Genomic DNA, 17,414 nt, shown 5'->3' with positions numbered 1-17,414 from the left:
TGGAAGCCACAAAGCATTGTTGGTTCAACTGTATAACATTGGTTTCAAAGTCTCAAGGGCTAAATTGCAATGCTGCAGACAAACAGTAGAGTGATTTCCGCTAAAGGAACAGGTGTGTCTCCGTCCCATAGATCCTCCATTCTGCATCATACCAAACCAGTCACTGTAAATGACATGCTCTCATTTCTTGGGTTGGCAGGATACAGCAGACAATTCGTTGCATCAAATGGGGAGCTCACTTTCCCTCTGAGGGCCATGGTAAATGAGCAAGGCATGAGAAATTTGTCGGCCCATTTGCAGTGGACCACGGAGGCAGACGAAAGTTTCATATCTATCAAACAGGCCCTAACGCGGGCTGCTGATTTAGCGATCCCGGATTACAAAGAGCCATTTTTCCTCGATATTTCTGAAAAATTACACACAGTAAATGGTGTTCTTTTTCAGAAAAAAGGGGGAGGCAGGCAGGTGCTGATGTATGTAAGTGTTACCCTTGACTCAATAGAGGACAGACACCCGCCATGAACAAGACATGCAGCAGGGGTAGCAAAAATTATCCAAAAGGTAGCACATATAGTCATGAGCCATTCACAAACGGTACTGACGACACATAGTATAGTGGCCTATGTGAACTCAACAGCCTTTACAATGACGTCACTGCGGCAAACCAGGTTAGAAAAAATCCTGAATGCACCACATATAACTTTCACACACGAAAGAATTAACATGGCTGACAATATGGGAGAAGGAGAGCCACATATGTGTGAGGAGAAGATACAGAGAGAAGTCAAAGTTAGGGCAGACTTACAGGCAATTCCACTAGTAGACCCAGAAGAAGTGCTGTTCACAGATGGTTGCTGTTACAGACATCCAACTGAAGGACTTAAGGCAGCCTATGCAGTGGTGCGACAGACAAGTGAGGGATTTGAGGAACTGTTGACAGGAAACGTGACAGGCAAAGAATCAGCCCAGTTGGCTGAACTACAGGCAGTAATTGTTGCGTTAGAATGGTCAGAGGGAAAAAGAGTAAATATCTACACCGACTCTGCATATGTGGCAGGGACTATACAGGTAGACCTCAGTCAATGGATTAGAGCAGGATTCTTAACAGCAGCAAACACCCCAATTAAACATGAAAAAGATATGAAAAGATTAGCGGAGGCCCTAATGAAACCTGCAGAAGTGGCGGTGGTCAAGTGTAGAAGACATGATAAAGCAGATACAGCAGTAGCGAAGGGCAATCAGGAAGCAGACTCAGCAGCAAAGAAAGCAGCAGGGTATACAGCACAGTATATAATGATGCAAACAGAGAGAACAGTGTATGACCTGCTGCCTGCCTGCGATGCAAATGTGTTAATCAAAGAGCAACAGAAAGCCTCTCCTCATGAACTGACAGTTTGGAGAGAGAGAGGGGCCACAGAGTCAGAAGGGATTTGGAGGTCACCGGACGGTAGACCAGTCCTACCCACAGGTTTGATAGCTTCCATGCTCCAGGAAGCTCATAGGTTGACAGATTGTGGAAAAACACAGATGCAGAGGTATCTGACACATTGATGGCATCCGTTCTTGTCAGCAATGATTGAAAATTATATCAGGGAATGTAGAACGTGTACAGAATACAATGTGAGACCAACAGTGAAACCACACGAGGGAAAATTCCCTCTTCCAAGAATGCCAGGTCAGGAAATAGTGATGACTACACCAACATGATAGAGAGAGTAAATGGATACCGGTACCTTTTGGTAGCAGTGGATGCATTCACTGGTTGGCCAGAAGCGATACCTGCGAAAAAGGAAGACGCAAAAATAGTGATCAAATTTTTGATAAACCAATACATTCCAATGCATGGGTTTCCAAAGAGAGTCAGGTCAGATAATGGCACACATTTCAAGAACAAAGACCTGCCAGAAGTTGAAGCAGCTTTAGGACTGAAACATGTGTTTGGAACAGTGTACCATCCTCAGTCACAGGGAAAAGTGGAAAGAATGAATCAGTCCATAAAAGAGAAAATAGGAAAAGTATGTGCCCAAACAAAGTCAAGTTGGGTGGAGGCCCTACCCTTTGCTTTACTGTCCATTAGAAGTTCAGTAAACTCCATCACAGGGTTTACACCGTACGAGCTAACAAAAGGGCAGCAGTTCCCGGAACCAGGAGCTGGAATACAGATGTTAGAGGGAGGAGGAGCCTCTCTAAGGTACAAACCTTACTATGATCAACTAACAGCTTTGGTGTCAGCTTTCTCCAAACAGGTTGGATTGGAAAAGGGGGACCGACAGAGCCAGGTGCCACCTACCACGGACTGGGTCCTGCTGAAGGTGATCATACGGATGTGGTCGGAGCCAAGGTGGACAGGACCTTACAGGGTGGTGGAGGGGACATCCCATGCGGTCAGACTGCAGGGGGTAATCATCACAGCAATTGAAGGGAAGGCTCCCCCGCCCTACCAGATGGAGACGGAAACCATGGCTCTGGCAAGAAGGGAAAACTATGCATCGGAGAGCGAATGTGATGTATAAAACTGGTTTGTTGGTCTCATTTTAATGAGACCAAAAGGTGGATTTGTAAATATATGGCTTAGTTTGAGGCATTCAGAAGCCTTTAATGATAGATTTGTTTCAGTACTTATAATACAATGTTATACTTAACCATTAACTAGCACAGTGTGTAGTGTAACCCTTGTATGTACGAACAGACAGTAGAAAAGTACTGAGTACATCTGACTTGTAAAGATATGCTAATGTAAACACACAATAGGAATGACTTTTAATAAAGAGCAGTGTGTACTGGTGGCCTTAGTAGCGGCTGGGAGAGTGAGGCAGACAGCGCGGGTGTTGCTGCCCCGTGAGTGCAGATGTAGGACATGTTGTAAACTGTGGTAAAAAAACAAGAACTATTTCGCGCCACCTCCTGCAGAAGGAGGTCACATGGGGTCAGATATTCGGGAACGCGAGAAGGCGGAGAATGGAGTCAGGTCAACAGTCAATCAAGAAGACAACCACACCTCAATGCTTGCACAATGTTCTGTGATTACATGACGTTTTGTACTGTATAAAAGACTGGGTCGGGGCAGGATGGGGGTCAGACTTCGTGAACTGACACACTCTGCTGTTTGTCAGGGACGGGAAGGTCTAGACCCAGAGCTCTGTATACTTTATCCACTTACTGCTAAAATAAACTAAAAGTGTGAGACCGAATATCTTCTCCTATTACTTCATTTAAAGAACATGCAGGACTTGGCTCACACATAGAAGAAAGTAAGTTGGTAGATTGAGCCAAAGTCCGACATGCCTCACAGCACCAGGGATCTGGGTTCAATTCCAGAATCAGGTGACTTTGTGGAGTTTGCACATTTTCCCCATGTCTGTAAGGGTTTCCTCCCACAAAGATGTGCAGGTTAGGTGAATTGGCGGTGTGAAATTACCCATAATATTCAAGGATGTGTAGACAAGGTGCCTTAGTTAGGGGTAAATATTGGGGAATGGGTCTGGGTGGGTTACTCTTCAGAGGGTTGGTGGGTACTTGTTGGGTCGAAGGGCCTGTTTCCACAGTGTAGGGAGTCTATAAAATTATGTCACAGAGCTACACATGACTGAGCGTAAATAGAACAAAGTGGGCAGAGTTTGAACTGTCTCACATGAGTGCATAGACATCAATGCACAAAGAAAATAAATTAGTCTTTTTTGAATGTACCTATAAGTCAGAACCTGGGATATCTATGATTACCATGTATCATAGTATTCTGTTTTAATGTATGATTATAAATAGTTTTACTTTGAAGTCTTAAACCTGAAGATAGTTCATGTCTTTGCCTTTTCCTTGACAGTCTGAATGCAAACTCATAGTGTGGCCTCAAAATGCATCATAAAAGGTGGTGGCAGCCACAGGATTCTCTGCCTTAAAAATCATGGGGTGGCAGGTGTAACAATCAAGAAACAGACCTAATAACCTGTGGAAGATAGAAGAATTTCAAAAAATTCATTTCAAGCATTTGCATTATAGCTTTAAGATCAGCGAGGAGCCACAAAAGCCACAGAACTGCACAGTTGCTGTGAGGGAAACATTGAACAGAGAATGTCTTCAGATAACACCAGAGCACAACATTTCAAAATGCTTTTTAAATTCAGGAGTAGTGGAAAGACGCATTTAAATAAACTGTGGGAGCAGTAAAAGCCCATAAGCAGCTTAGGAAGAAATCTGAATCTAAAATTGTGAAAAGAGTCTAATTACTGGATAGCAAAAATGAATTTGGTTCCTTAAGGGACGGGACAAAAATGTTTATTTCCATTTGAAAAATTAGGCTGAGGAGCACAGTTAAGATGTTTTACAACAAGTCAACAAATTACTGAACTATTCCCTTGCCGCAAAGTGAATAACATCACGATAATTTTTCAGATACAGGTTAAACAAAAGTCAACTGAAAAAGGAAAAAAAATTGGGAATAAGGATTATTATTGATATTGAAAGTATTAGACACTTAATTGTAAGGTTAGCAAAATCTTATTATTTTGACAGTTTGAATGACAAATCAAGGTTTTTATTGGCAACTAAGCAGATTTATCAATTTTATTCATTAAAATAAAGAAAATTAGTTAAAGAAAAGGAGCAGAAATTTGATCATGAATTTAGAGTTAATATATCGGGGACATAGAGTTTGTCTGCCTTGATAAGCTCAGGCCAAACCTCAAGGTTTTTCTTTAAACTGCATCTATTTATACTATGTAAATGAGAGACATTGCAATTGAAATATCTGTCCTTAGCCAGTCATGCTTCTGGCAGGGTGTCTCCCACATGACCACTGAGACATTACAGGACACCTCAGGCTCATCTACATATTCCTTAAATACAATCTCGATCTATTCCATTATCTGGATGGAAACAAACATTTTTCAGGAAATGTGCTATTAGTGTTGGTGACCTCCTTATATCTAGAATTGTATTCCATAATAACAAGGTAAAAGTTCCCTTTAAAATCAAAAGGTTTGAGATCCAAGATGGCGGCAACCCAGTAGGTCTGAGTCTGCAGTTCTCTGTCTAAGACTCGGGCAAAGTGGGGTGCCCACCTTCACATCACCTTTTAAATTATTCAGGATAGATTTTGCCCAGCATACTTAGTCATTTCATATCAAACTTTAACAGGTTGATGCTTTTTTAAAAATGACTAAGGGCAAAAACACCCACAGCTCGCAACAGGCAGGGACCCCTCCCCCACCCCCTCCCGCAGCAGCAGGGATGTCCACGGCTGCCTCGGGGGACTTACCTGCGGAGGCGAGCCTGATCTCTGAGATCGTCAAACTCCAGGAGAAGATCAACACGTCCATCGAGGAGGCCCAGTCGCGAAGCATGACCGAGAGATCGAAAAACTCGAGCAGCGCATTGGAGGGGCGGAGCAATGGGCCTCGGAGACTGCTGCCTAGTCATCTGTGGGTCAGGTCCAGGCTCTGGTGCAGTGAGTCGGGACCCTGGAGGAGCACATCGACGACCTTGATTCTTGAGGTCGTCGGAAAAATATTCGGTTCCTGGGTCTTCCCGAACGGGAAAAAGAAGGCCAGCTTGCGGATTTCTTGGAGCAATGGCTCCCACAATTATTGAAGTTGGAGTCAGAGCCGGGCCGGGTGGTGCAGGCCCACCGGGTGGCTCTGCGCAGGCTCGGGTTGGACCAGCGCCCACGCCTGGTTCTAGTTCGACTTCAATGTTATAAAGAAAAACAAATGCTCCTAGAGGCCACCAGAGTCCTGTGGAAGGATCCCCAGGCCGTGATGTACAAGGTCTCCAAGATAATGCTATTTCAGAACTTCTATCCAGTCGTGGTCCGAAAGAGGAGGGCATTCGATGAGGCGAAGATGTGTCTGAGAGACTTAAATATTCAATACTCCATATGATATCCGGCAATGCTGCATTTCAGCCATGGAGGATCCATATATAACTTTAGATCACCAGAGAAAGTAAAAGAATTCTTGAACTCTCTCAAATAGACTGTGGGACTTGAACTGTATGGATAACGACTTTATTTTGCGCCTCCCCCGCTTTGTTTACCCTTCTTTCTTTCTCCATCTTTCTTGTACTCATCTTTCCCGGGGGGGAGGAGCTTGTCCTTTACTCTTTCTTTGGTCTTTTTATAGCTCGTGCGGCCTATTTGGTTTGTGGGGGAGGTTTTTTCTAGAGCGGGGTTTCCTTTTTTCTTATTATTTAGTTGCATGATACTTGCTGGGATTGTAATTTTGTAAATTTATATATTTCTATTTTGTATTGTTTTTATTAAATGTACCCAGGTGTTGGTGTGGGGGGAGGGGTAGGTCACTCACTTTTAACTTCTGTTTTATAAGACACTTGAATTTATTCACTCCATTTTGTAATGCCTGGGCCGAGGGCAGAACCGTAGCTGGCAGAGGTTATGATGGGTTTATTAATAGGTAAACCCACCTGGGAGCAAGAGGGAAAGTCTCCTTTCAAATATGTTTTCCGTTATTTTTATTTAGGAGCAGTTCTTAATTGTGTTGATTTAAAAGTTTTAAAGAGTTCTTTTATTTGTGAATTTTCTATGGTCTTTATTCAATATCTTTTGGGTAGGGTTCTTCCTCCTGGGGGGTCTCGGGCTTGCCTGGACGATCATGGCTAGCCATTCACTTAGGTGGTGCACCTGGAATGTCAAGGGGAGCCATTCGCCAATCAAAAGGAAAAAGGTATTATCAAGTCTTAAAAAAGAAAGGGTTGATATCGCTCTCTTACAGGAGACACATCTACTTGATAAAGAACATTCAAAGCTACAATAAGGTGAGTTTGGTCAGGCGTTCTTTTGATCTTTCAGCACAAAAAGTAGGGGAGTAGCTATTCTTATTCGGAAGAATCTTCCTTTCCAAATGTTAAGCCAGATAAAAGATGAGTCTGGACGGTATATATTGATTAAAGCCCTAATACACGGAGAGGAATACGGAATTTTGAATCTTTATTGTCCCCCAGCACACACTTTTAAATTTGTAACAGAAGTGTTCTCTAAGTTAATGGCTTTCGGGGTCTGCCATACAATTATAGGGGAAGATTTTAACTGCATTATTGACCCAGAGACAGATAGGATACCTAGGAGCAGTACGGGTATATCCCTGAGATCTAGACAATTGGCAGATATGAACAAGGAGCTAGAACTAGTAGATGTGTGCTCGTGTATTCATCCCCAGGGTAGAGACTTTACTTTCTACTCTAACCCACACAAGTGTCATACCAGAATTAATATGTTTTTTGCCGCCTCGACCCTTTTCAATTTGATACTGTCTTGTAAAATAGGTAATATAACTATTTCTGATCATGCCGCAGTATATATAGAAGTTAAGGCTAGGGATGATGGGTTAGGACCCCGACATTGGCGTATGGATCCTTTCTTATTGAAGGATAGCAAATTTATAAAGTATTTTTTGCAGGAATTCAAAACCTTCTGGGATAGTAACTCAGGTACGACAAGTAACCCTTCGATGATGTGGGAGACCACTAAGGCATATGCTTGAGGCTTGGTCATCTCATATTCTGCGACTCGGAAAAGACAAAAGGGAGAGCAATAATGCCTGCTCGAGGCTCGCTTGAAGGCAGCTAAAATTGTGTATGTTGATAGGCCCTCCATTACTAAGCTACAAAGGATCACAGCCCTTAGGGCAGCCTTGAATACTGCACTTACCCAAACAGAAAAGAGGGAAATATTATTCGCAGAACAGAGATTATTTGAATATGGCAACAAGCCTGGCAGATATCTAGCGTACCTTGCCAAAATGAAAAAGGCGCCCCAAGCCATTACGTCCATTAGAGAAAGTGCTGGTACCCTGACTTGTGATCATAAAAAGATCAATACAGCCTTTAGAAAGTTCTATTCTGAATTGTATAAGTTGCAGGACTGTGAGGATAGAACTGGGAACTGGGATTCTTTTAAAATTTGGCCCTTCCGGGCCTAACCTTGGAGCAGGTGTCGATCTTGAATGCCCCCTTGACAACCCAGGAAGTACAGGATGCAGTTAGGCAGCTCATAGTGGCAAAGCGCCAGGGCCAGATGGATTCCAGGTTGAGTTCTATAAAGAATTTATAGGGGAACTGGCCGGGCAACTCATAAATATGTACAATTACTCACACAGTCAGGGCTGTCTCCCGCCTTCATTGAGAGAAGCAAATATTTCTCTCATTCTTAAGAAGGGAAAGGCCCCAGAAGATTGCTCTTCATATAGACCCATATCCTTGTTAAATGTGGATTTTAAAATTCTTTCAAAAATATTAGCACTAAGACTGGAGAGGGTTTTACCATTCATTATAAAAGAGGATCAGATGGGGTTTATAAAGGGTCGCAGGTCAACTAATAACATTAGAAGGGTCTTAGATATGATACAAGCCTGTCAACAGGGAACAATAGCGGGTTTAGTTGTCTCCCTAGATGCAGAGAAGGCATTTGATCAGGTAGAATGGCCATATCTTTTTTTATACGTTGAAAAGGTTCAGTGTTGGAGAGGTCTTTACTAAATGGGTTTCAGTATTATATAATGATCCCAAAGCAGCAGTGATCACCAATGGTTTAAGTTCGGATAGCTTTAGCGTTGGCAGGGACTGTCATCAGGGATGTCCTGTTTCACCATTACTATTTACGTGAGTGATTGAACCACTAGCAGAAGCTATACAAACTGACCCTAACATAATGGCTCCAAGGGTTGGATCGGGCAAGCACAAAATTCTTCTCTACGCAGATGATGTCCTCCTTTTCTTAAGTGATCCTTTAACATCCATGCCCCGCTGAATTCAAGTGATCAATTTATTCAGTATATTCTCAGGTTACAAAATCAATTTTATGAAATCGGAGGCCATGCCAGTGGGAGGCCTTGCCAGTATATCTAATTTACCGGACGGATCTTGCTTTCCCTTTTGGTGGTCACTAGAAGGTTTTCTGTACTTAGGTATTTTCATCACTCTAGTATTTGGTCAGCTGTATAAAGCCAATTACGTACACTTATTAGAGAAAATAAGGCAGGACCTTCAACACTGGGGAGATCCCCCAATATCCTGGCTAGGCAGAGTGGCCTTAGTTAAGATGAATATCCTACTTCGTCTTCTATACCCTATGAGAATGCGCCCCTTGATGCTGCCGAGACAGGCGTTGTGTAAGTTTATGGCTGGCACGGCTCCTTTATTTGGAATCATAGGTGGCCCCTTATCATATTAGAAAAGCTGCAGCTCCCACAAGCAAGGGGAGGACTGGACTTTCCAGATTTCAGGAGGTACCTTATTATTTTATGTAGCTGATTAGGTCTCTTGTGACCCACAATCAATCTGTTTAGATATTGAGACTTCCCAAGCAAAATGTCCCCTCATCAATCTATTATTTATGGACAAGATGAGAGCTATTATGGACTATTGCAAAAATCCTATTGTACAGTTAAAGCCTGGAGGACAATGCGACAAGATGAGGGTAATCTGCAAAAAACCTCCCCTTATACCCCTAAAGTTGAAGCACTGGGATTTCAGCCAGGGTTGACAGATGCTACATTTAAAACTTGGGAGTCCAGATGGGGAGGTTATGGTGTCCTTTGAGCAGCTGCACCAGAAGTTTGGACTGCCTAACAAGGACCTCTTTTGGTATTTTCAAATACGAGACTTTATACAAAAGAAGACCACACTGATAGTAAATCCTTACAAATTGGATAGGGAAAGTAGAGTGCTATGGCTGCCCTCGGTCAGTACACTCTACCACTCACTATGCAATAAGGTCTTGAAGGACATGGAACGATTATATAAAACCTGGAATCAAGAATTAGGGTTGGAAATCTCTTTAGAAATGTGGGAGAACATCTGGGTAAATTCCAGAAAGATCTCTATCTGTTACAGAACTCGGGCTACTCCGTTAAAGATACGTCACAGGGCTCACATGGCACCTGAACGACACACAAAATTCAAGGCAGGAGCATCCCCAATGTGTCCTAAATGTAAAAATGAAGTTGGCGCTCTCACGCATTGTCTATGGATGTGCCATAAGATCCATAGGTATTGGGATAGAGTAGCAAATGCCTTGACACAGATTTTCGGTACAGAGATTAGATCGGATCCAACGTCCCTCCCTGGATGTATATGGGAGGAAATTATTTTCTCTCCTCTCCTTTTGTACGAGGAAAAATATTTTAGTGAATTGGATATCCAAAGGTCTCCCAGGACTTTCAAACTGGCACAGGATAATCATGGAATATATCCCCCTTGACTTCCTCACGAACATAATGCACCAAAAAATAGAATTATTTTACAAAACATGGCAGCCCTTTTTGAACTATATCGATACAGATATTTCAGCCATATTGTCCATGATTTTTGGTTTAGCTGTGGTAATGGTTCTGACTGGTTCGGGGGCCAGCGCGAGGAGGAATCCTGTATAAATATGGGTTCTATTGTGACTTGATGTAAATCTAATTTGAGCATGTATCTAGTTATTTAATTACTTTGTTGTTTATTGTTATCCTAATTTATGTTTTGGTTGTTTGCAGAATAGACGAGTAATTAGTTGGGTTTTTTCTTTTTTTTAGTTATTTAATTTTATATTAGTGCTGTTATCATATTGTAAAGTGGGATACTCTTGTATGTATTATTTCTATAATTTTGTAAAAAAAATCTTTGAAATTTTCTTTTTTCAATAAAAATACCTATTAAAAAAAATCAAAAGGTTCAACTCCAACTATTGCCCTAGCAGTTTTGGGAAGGTGAATGGCAAGAATGGTACAAAGTACAACAGGAGGAAATGAAGTCCTCAATGGATTTGAAGATGATGGACCTCCATCCAGATTTATTTTTGTTGTTCTTTCACGGGATGTGGCCATTACTACTGAGACCAGCATTAGGTTTGTTTTGATTCATTCACAGGATGAGGGCATCGTTGGCCAAGCCAGCATTTATTGCCCATCCCTAATAGCCCAGAGGACAGTTAAGAGTCAACCACATTGCTGTGGGTCTGAAGTCACACATAGGCCAGACCAGGTAAGGGTGGCAGCTTCCTTCCCTACAGGACTTTAGTGAACCAGACGGGTTTTTCCAACATCCGACAATGGATTCACCGTCATCATTAGACTCTTACTTCCAGATTTTACTGAGTTCAAATTACACCAGCTGCTGGTGGGATTCAAACCCTGGTCCCCAGAGCATTACCTGGGTGTGTGGATTAACAATCTAGCGATAATCCACGTGGAGTCAATGGCGTTGCCAGTTGTAAATGGCAGTTGAGCATCAACCACTTTGCTCCGGCTTGGAGCCACATGTAGGCCAGACCAGGTAAGGATGGCAGATTTTCCTCCCCAAAAGACATTTGTGAACCTGATGGGTTTTTACAATTGATGATAATTTCACAGTCGCCATTATTAAGACTAGATGGCAATTCCAGATTTTAGTAATTAAATTTAAATTCAATCGGCTATTATGGTGCAATTTTAACCTACATTTCCAGTGCATTAGGTTGCACCTTTAGATCACTAATAAATTGACATTACCACAATGCCACTGCCACAAGGGGATGTAAAGAGTCAGAGAAGAGAAAATCAAGAACAAAAGACAGAAAAGGAAATAAAGAAAGTGATAGACAGAGAAATCAAGGCTTGTGACCAAACAGGGCCAAATGAAAAATAATGGGAATGTAACAGTAATGTTAAAAAGATAAGCCTTAAGGCTTTGTGCCTTAATGCGCAGAGCATTTGTGATAAAGTGAGTGAAATAACCATGCAAAGAGATGAACAGCTGTGATACTGTTAGGATTATGGCAACATGGCTATAAGGTGATAAGGAATGAGAACTGAATATTCAGGGGTATTCAGTGTTTAAGAACAACATAGCAAAAGGAAGAGGCAATGGAGTTGCATTTTTGGTTAAAAAGGAAATTGACATCATAGTGAGGATGGATATTAGCTCTGATGATGTGCAATATGTGCTGCTAGAAACACAGAGAAACACCAAAATGCAATAAACTTAAGTTGAGGTTATATATAGATTCACAAACTGTAGGGGTCAAGTTGGGAATGGCATTAAACAGGAAATTTCAGACACATACAATAAAGGAACATCTGTAATTATGGGGATTTTAATCTGCATATAGACTGGGCAATCATATTAGGGACAATATCAGAGTAGAGGAATTCCTGAATTGTATAAGGCATGTTTTTTCTAGACCAATACAGAATGAGACCAGAATTAACTGGAGAACAGGCCAACATGGATCGGGTAATGTGTAATGAGAAAGGAATAATTGACAATGTAATTTTGTAACACCCCTTGGGAATGAGCGAACATAATGTGATAGAATTCCTCATTAAGATAGAGAGTGACGCAGTTGACTCTGAAACTATGTCCTGAATTTAAATAGCAAAAACTATAATGATATGAGGCATGAGTTTGCTATGATTGAGTGGAGAACATTACCTTCAGGATTATGGTGGAAATACTTTGGCAAATATTCAAAAAGCGCATGGGTGAACTGCACCAATTGTTCATTTCTGTCTGGTGAAAAAACAAAACGGGAAAGTTAGTGAAACCATGGCTCCCAAGGGAAATTAAAGATAGTATTAGATCCAAGGAAGAATCATACAAATTGTCCAAAAAAAAGACCTGAGGATTGGGTGCAGTTTAGAATTTAACAAAGGAGAACAAAGGGATTGATTAAGAAAGGGAAAATAGATTACAAGAGTAAGCTTGTAGGGAACATAAAAACTGGCTGTAAAATTTTCTATTGGTATGTGAAGACAAAAAGATCGGTGAATAATGTAGGTTTCTTACAGTCAGAGCAGGGGAAGTTGTAGTGGGGAAAGAAAGAAATAGCTGACCAAGTAAGCATATAGGTAGGTTTTGTGTTTACAGAGGAGAACCACAAATAACATACAAGAAATGTTGGGGAACATAGTGTTGAGTGAGAGAGATGAACTGATAAAAATCAGTGTTAATAGAGAAATGGTGTTGGGGAAATTGATGAAATTAAAGGTCAATAAATCCTCGGTATCTAATAACCTACATCCCAGAATATTTCAGCAAGTGACCCAAAAATAAATAGATGCATTAGTGGTCATTTTCCAATCTCCTATAGACTCTGGAAATGTTGCTACAGATTGGAAAGTAGCTAATATTGACTTTTGGTGGGATGTTACTCATGCCCCCCTACACGTTAACAGCACAGAGGTGGAACGAATGGAAAGAGTCAAGCTCATGGGAGTAGCCATCCACAACAAGCTTCCTTGGACTCTTCATGTGGACGCATTGGTTACAAAGGCCCAACAACATCTCTTCTTCCTCAGGCAGCTGAGGAAATTTGGCATGACAGCCAATATCCCTTGTCAACTTTTACAGGGGTGCCATCGAGAGCATTCTGTCTGGATGTATTACTACCTGGTATGGCAACTGTACCATTCAAGATCAGAGACGGTTACAGAGAGTGGTGAACTCGGCCCGGAAAATCACAAAGGCCAACCTCTCATCTATAGAATCCATCTACCAGGCCCGCTGTCAAGAAGAGGCAGCCAGCATTCTCAAAGATCCATCCCACCCCGGCAATCAGGGAGAAGGTACAGAAGCCTGGATACACGCACCAGCCAATTTCGTAACAGTTTCTACCCTGCTGTTGTTAGAATACTAAATAGACTCACAAACCCTTAACATTCACAAATACCTGTGTTTTTGCCACTGTTTACCTATTATTTATTTATCTATGCTACTTAACTATGTGATCTGCCTGTATTGCTTGCAAGACAAAGTTTTTCACTGTGCTTCAGTACATGTGACAATAAATTCAATTCAATTCAATAATATGACCCCTCTCTTTAAAAAGGGTGGTGGGTAGAAAACAGGGAATGATAGACCAGTCAGTCTGATGACAGTAGTAAGAAAAATGCTCAAGTCCATTATGAAAGTCATAATAACATTGCACTTGGAAGACAGTGGCAAATTAAATAGATTCAGAGGGATTTTCAAAAGGGAAATCATGCTTGACAAATGTACTGGAATTCTTTGAGGATGTAATGAGGAGAATTCATGAAGAGGCGCTTGGATGCGGTTTGTTTCAACTTTCTGAAGCCTTTTGACAAAGTCCTACATAAGGATTAATGTGTAAAATTAAAGCACATGGGATTGAGGGTAATCTATTGAGATGGATAGAAAACCGGTTGGCAAACATGACACAAAAGAATAGGAATAAGCATGTCCTTTTCCAAATGACAGGCAGTGTCTATTGGGTTACCACAGGGATCAGTGCTAGGACCTCAGCTATTCATAAAATATATTAATGATTTAGATGAGGGACCTAAATGGAATATCTCCAAATTTGCAGTTGACACAAAGCTGCACGGGACGGGGGATCTGTGAGGAGGATGAACAGATGTTTCTGAGTGATTTGAAGAAGCTGAATGAATGGACAAGAAAATGACAGATGCAGTATAATGTTGATAAGTGTAAGGTTATCCCTTTTGATTGCAAAGACAGCAAGGCAGATTATTATCTGAATGTCTACAAATTGAGAAAAGGAATGCGCAATGACACTTGGGTGTCCTTGTAGACCAGTCACTGAAGGTAAGCATATAGGCAGTTTACAAGGCAAATGGTATGTTGATTTTCATAGTAAGACAATTTGAGTACAGGAACAAAGATGTCTTGCTGCAATTGTCCAGACCCTTGGTGAGACCATACCTGGAAAATTGTGTGTAGTTTTGGTTGCCTTATCAGAGACAGAATATTCTTGCTATAGAGGGAGTCCAATAAAGGTTTCCAAGGCTGATTCCTTGGATGACAAGACTGACAGATGAGGAGAAGGTGAACCGATTAGGATTATGTTTGTTTGTTTTCAGAAGAGTGATTGGGGTATTGAGTTGAATGATCAGCCATGATCATAATGAATGATGGAGCAGGCTTGAATAGCCAAATGGCCTACTTCTGCTCCTGTTTTCTATGTTTCTACATGAGATTGTGAGATACCCTTATACATTCAATCAATATATAATTTAAGTGACAAATGAGTAGAAGAATGTAACTGCTTACAAAACTAACTAACTTTAAATACATTTATCAATGTAAGTAATTATTTTTCTAAATAAAACATTACAAAGGGGGAATTCAAGCCGGGGTTAAATTAAGCTCTATACAAGGAAATTCTCCTTGATGTGACTCCTGTAAAAGTGTATTGTTGCAATTAATGGGACAGTACTTTACCATTTTCTTTAAGTTTATTTTAAATGTAAAAAGCTTGTCTTTATTTCCATAATCAACTTCTGATTTATTTTTAAACCTGAATCTGCGGCAGTGAATGTTTCTCAGTGAAAAGTGTTTTTCAGTGCTGTGGCAGCGCCAGGGACACAGGTTTGATTCCGCACTCAACTGACTGTCTGTGCAGAGTTTTCACGTTCTCCCCATGCCTGTGTGGGTTTCCTCCCACATTCCAATGATGTGCAGTTTAGGTGGATTGGCTATACTAAATTGCCCACAGTGCCCAGGAATGTGCAGGGTAGGTGGATTGGGGTTATAGTGTAGGGGGTCAGTGTGGCTGGGATCCTTTTTGGAGGGTTGGTGTGGACTTCCACACTGTAGGAATTCTGTGAAAGACCATTTTGTAACATCTTAAAAACTAAACATGATTATCATGGTAAATCTCATCTGTGTTCTAACGTTTCCAGTAATAACATCAACTCGGATCAAGTCAATAAGCATCAGGTTTCAGTAACCAATTTGTCTGTCAAGTTTGAAGGTGAAGGTCAGAGTGTTAGAGCTGAAAGTCAGAGATTAGCACACCACAGTGCTAGAGAAAACAAAATGTCAAGTGTCATTTGTGCCCAAGAAAATGACCTGTGTTTTGCCTGTAAAGTCACCACCTAACATTGCTAGGTCACGCCTTTATAACTTAGCAAATGTTTCCAGAGATACATCACTAGACTTGAATGTTCAAAGTTTCAAGTGAACAAATTAGCATTGTAAGTGCAGATTCATAGAAATTGGGTTAAAAAAAATTCACCTCAGAGAGGATAGAGACCCTTGGAGAGAATACAATGTAGGTTTACAAGAATGATACCTAGAATGTAGGGATTAAGTTATGAGGGGAAGTTATACAAGTTAGCCTGTTTTTCTCAAGAACTTAGAAGGTTGAAGCGTGATATGATCAAATTCTTCAAGATAATAACAGGAGAAGACAGAGTAGGTAAGATAAACTATTTACACCGGAGACAGGTTGTAGAACTAAGGGGCATAGTCTAAAAATTAGGGCAAGAGTATTCAGGACAGATGTTCAGAAGTACTATTATGCACAAAAAGTGGTAGAAGATTGTATCTTTCTTCCAGAAATAGCAGTTGATGGTAGATCAGTTGTTAATTTTAAATCTGAGATGGTTAAATTTTTGTTACAAATTTAAAAATCACACAACACCAGGTTATAGTCCAACAGGTTTATTTGGAAGCACGAGCTTTGCTATAAATTCTGCTAAAAAGTTTTGCTATAAATTCTGTGTCTTACAGTTTTACTCTCCACAACTACATGATGAAGGAGCAGTGCTCAGAAAGCTAGTGCTTCCAAATAAACTTGTTGGACTATAACCTGGTGTTGTGTGATTTTTAACTTTGTACACTCCAGTCCAACACCAGTGTCTCCTAATCAAATTTTTGTTAAGCAAAGATGTTAAGGAATAGGGGCCAAAAACAGGTACATGGAGTTATGTCACAGACCAGCCATGATCACATTATATGATGGAACAAGTTTGAGGGAATGAGTGGCCTACCCCCTATTTCCTATATTGCTATGAAGCTTTCACCCCTAAATAGCTTCACTCTATATTTTAAGTTAATACATTTTTTTTTGTTTTCTATTCCACTATAACTAACCCATTGAAATAATTTGAAGTCTTTGATTTGTTTAAAGATGCCTGGCTCAAAGATTGGTGTGGGATAAATTGGTTTGAAATTGTGGAACACTGGCACCAGTGCTAAGGAAGAAGGAAGCTTTTCCAATGAGATGGGCTGCACCTGAATAATGCTGAGACCAGAGTCCTGGCAAATTGTATAACTGGGACTTTGAACTCAAATGTGTGCGAGTGTGCTGGGGTGAGGTGAGGGGGAGGAGATTCAGTTTCATGGAAAATTAGGAAATTGAAGTTAAAGGAGAAGGTGGGACTGCAAGTTAGTGATGAGTCTGATTGTTGCCAGAAAATAAAAGGGACAGAATGTGTGGAAGTCACATTGCACCAAGGAAATGTAGAAGAGTCAAGGAATTTGATGATGGAACAAACTTAAAGGTTTGTATCTGAATCCATGAAACTTTTGGTATAAAATTAATGAGTTAACCAAGTAAATGGAGACAAATGGTATGATTTAAGACATGATTGCAGGAAGACTAGGTTTTGGAATTCAATATTGAAGGGTACTGCATGTTTGGAAGGATAGGCAGGAAGAAAAAGGAGGTGGTGTTA

This window comes from Chiloscyllium plagiosum, unplaced genomic scaffold (genome assembly GCF_037043375.1).
Source record: "Chiloscyllium plagiosum isolate Xiang-an unplaced genomic scaffold, Cpla_swu_hap1 HiC_scaffold_4, whole genome shotgun sequence".
Taxonomy (NCBI): Eukaryota; Metazoa; Chordata; class Chondrichthyes; order Orectolobiformes; family Hemiscylliidae; genus Chiloscyllium; species Chiloscyllium plagiosum.
The sequence above is the reverse complement of the archived record's forward strand: the minus strand, read 5'-3'. Positions refer to the sequence as shown.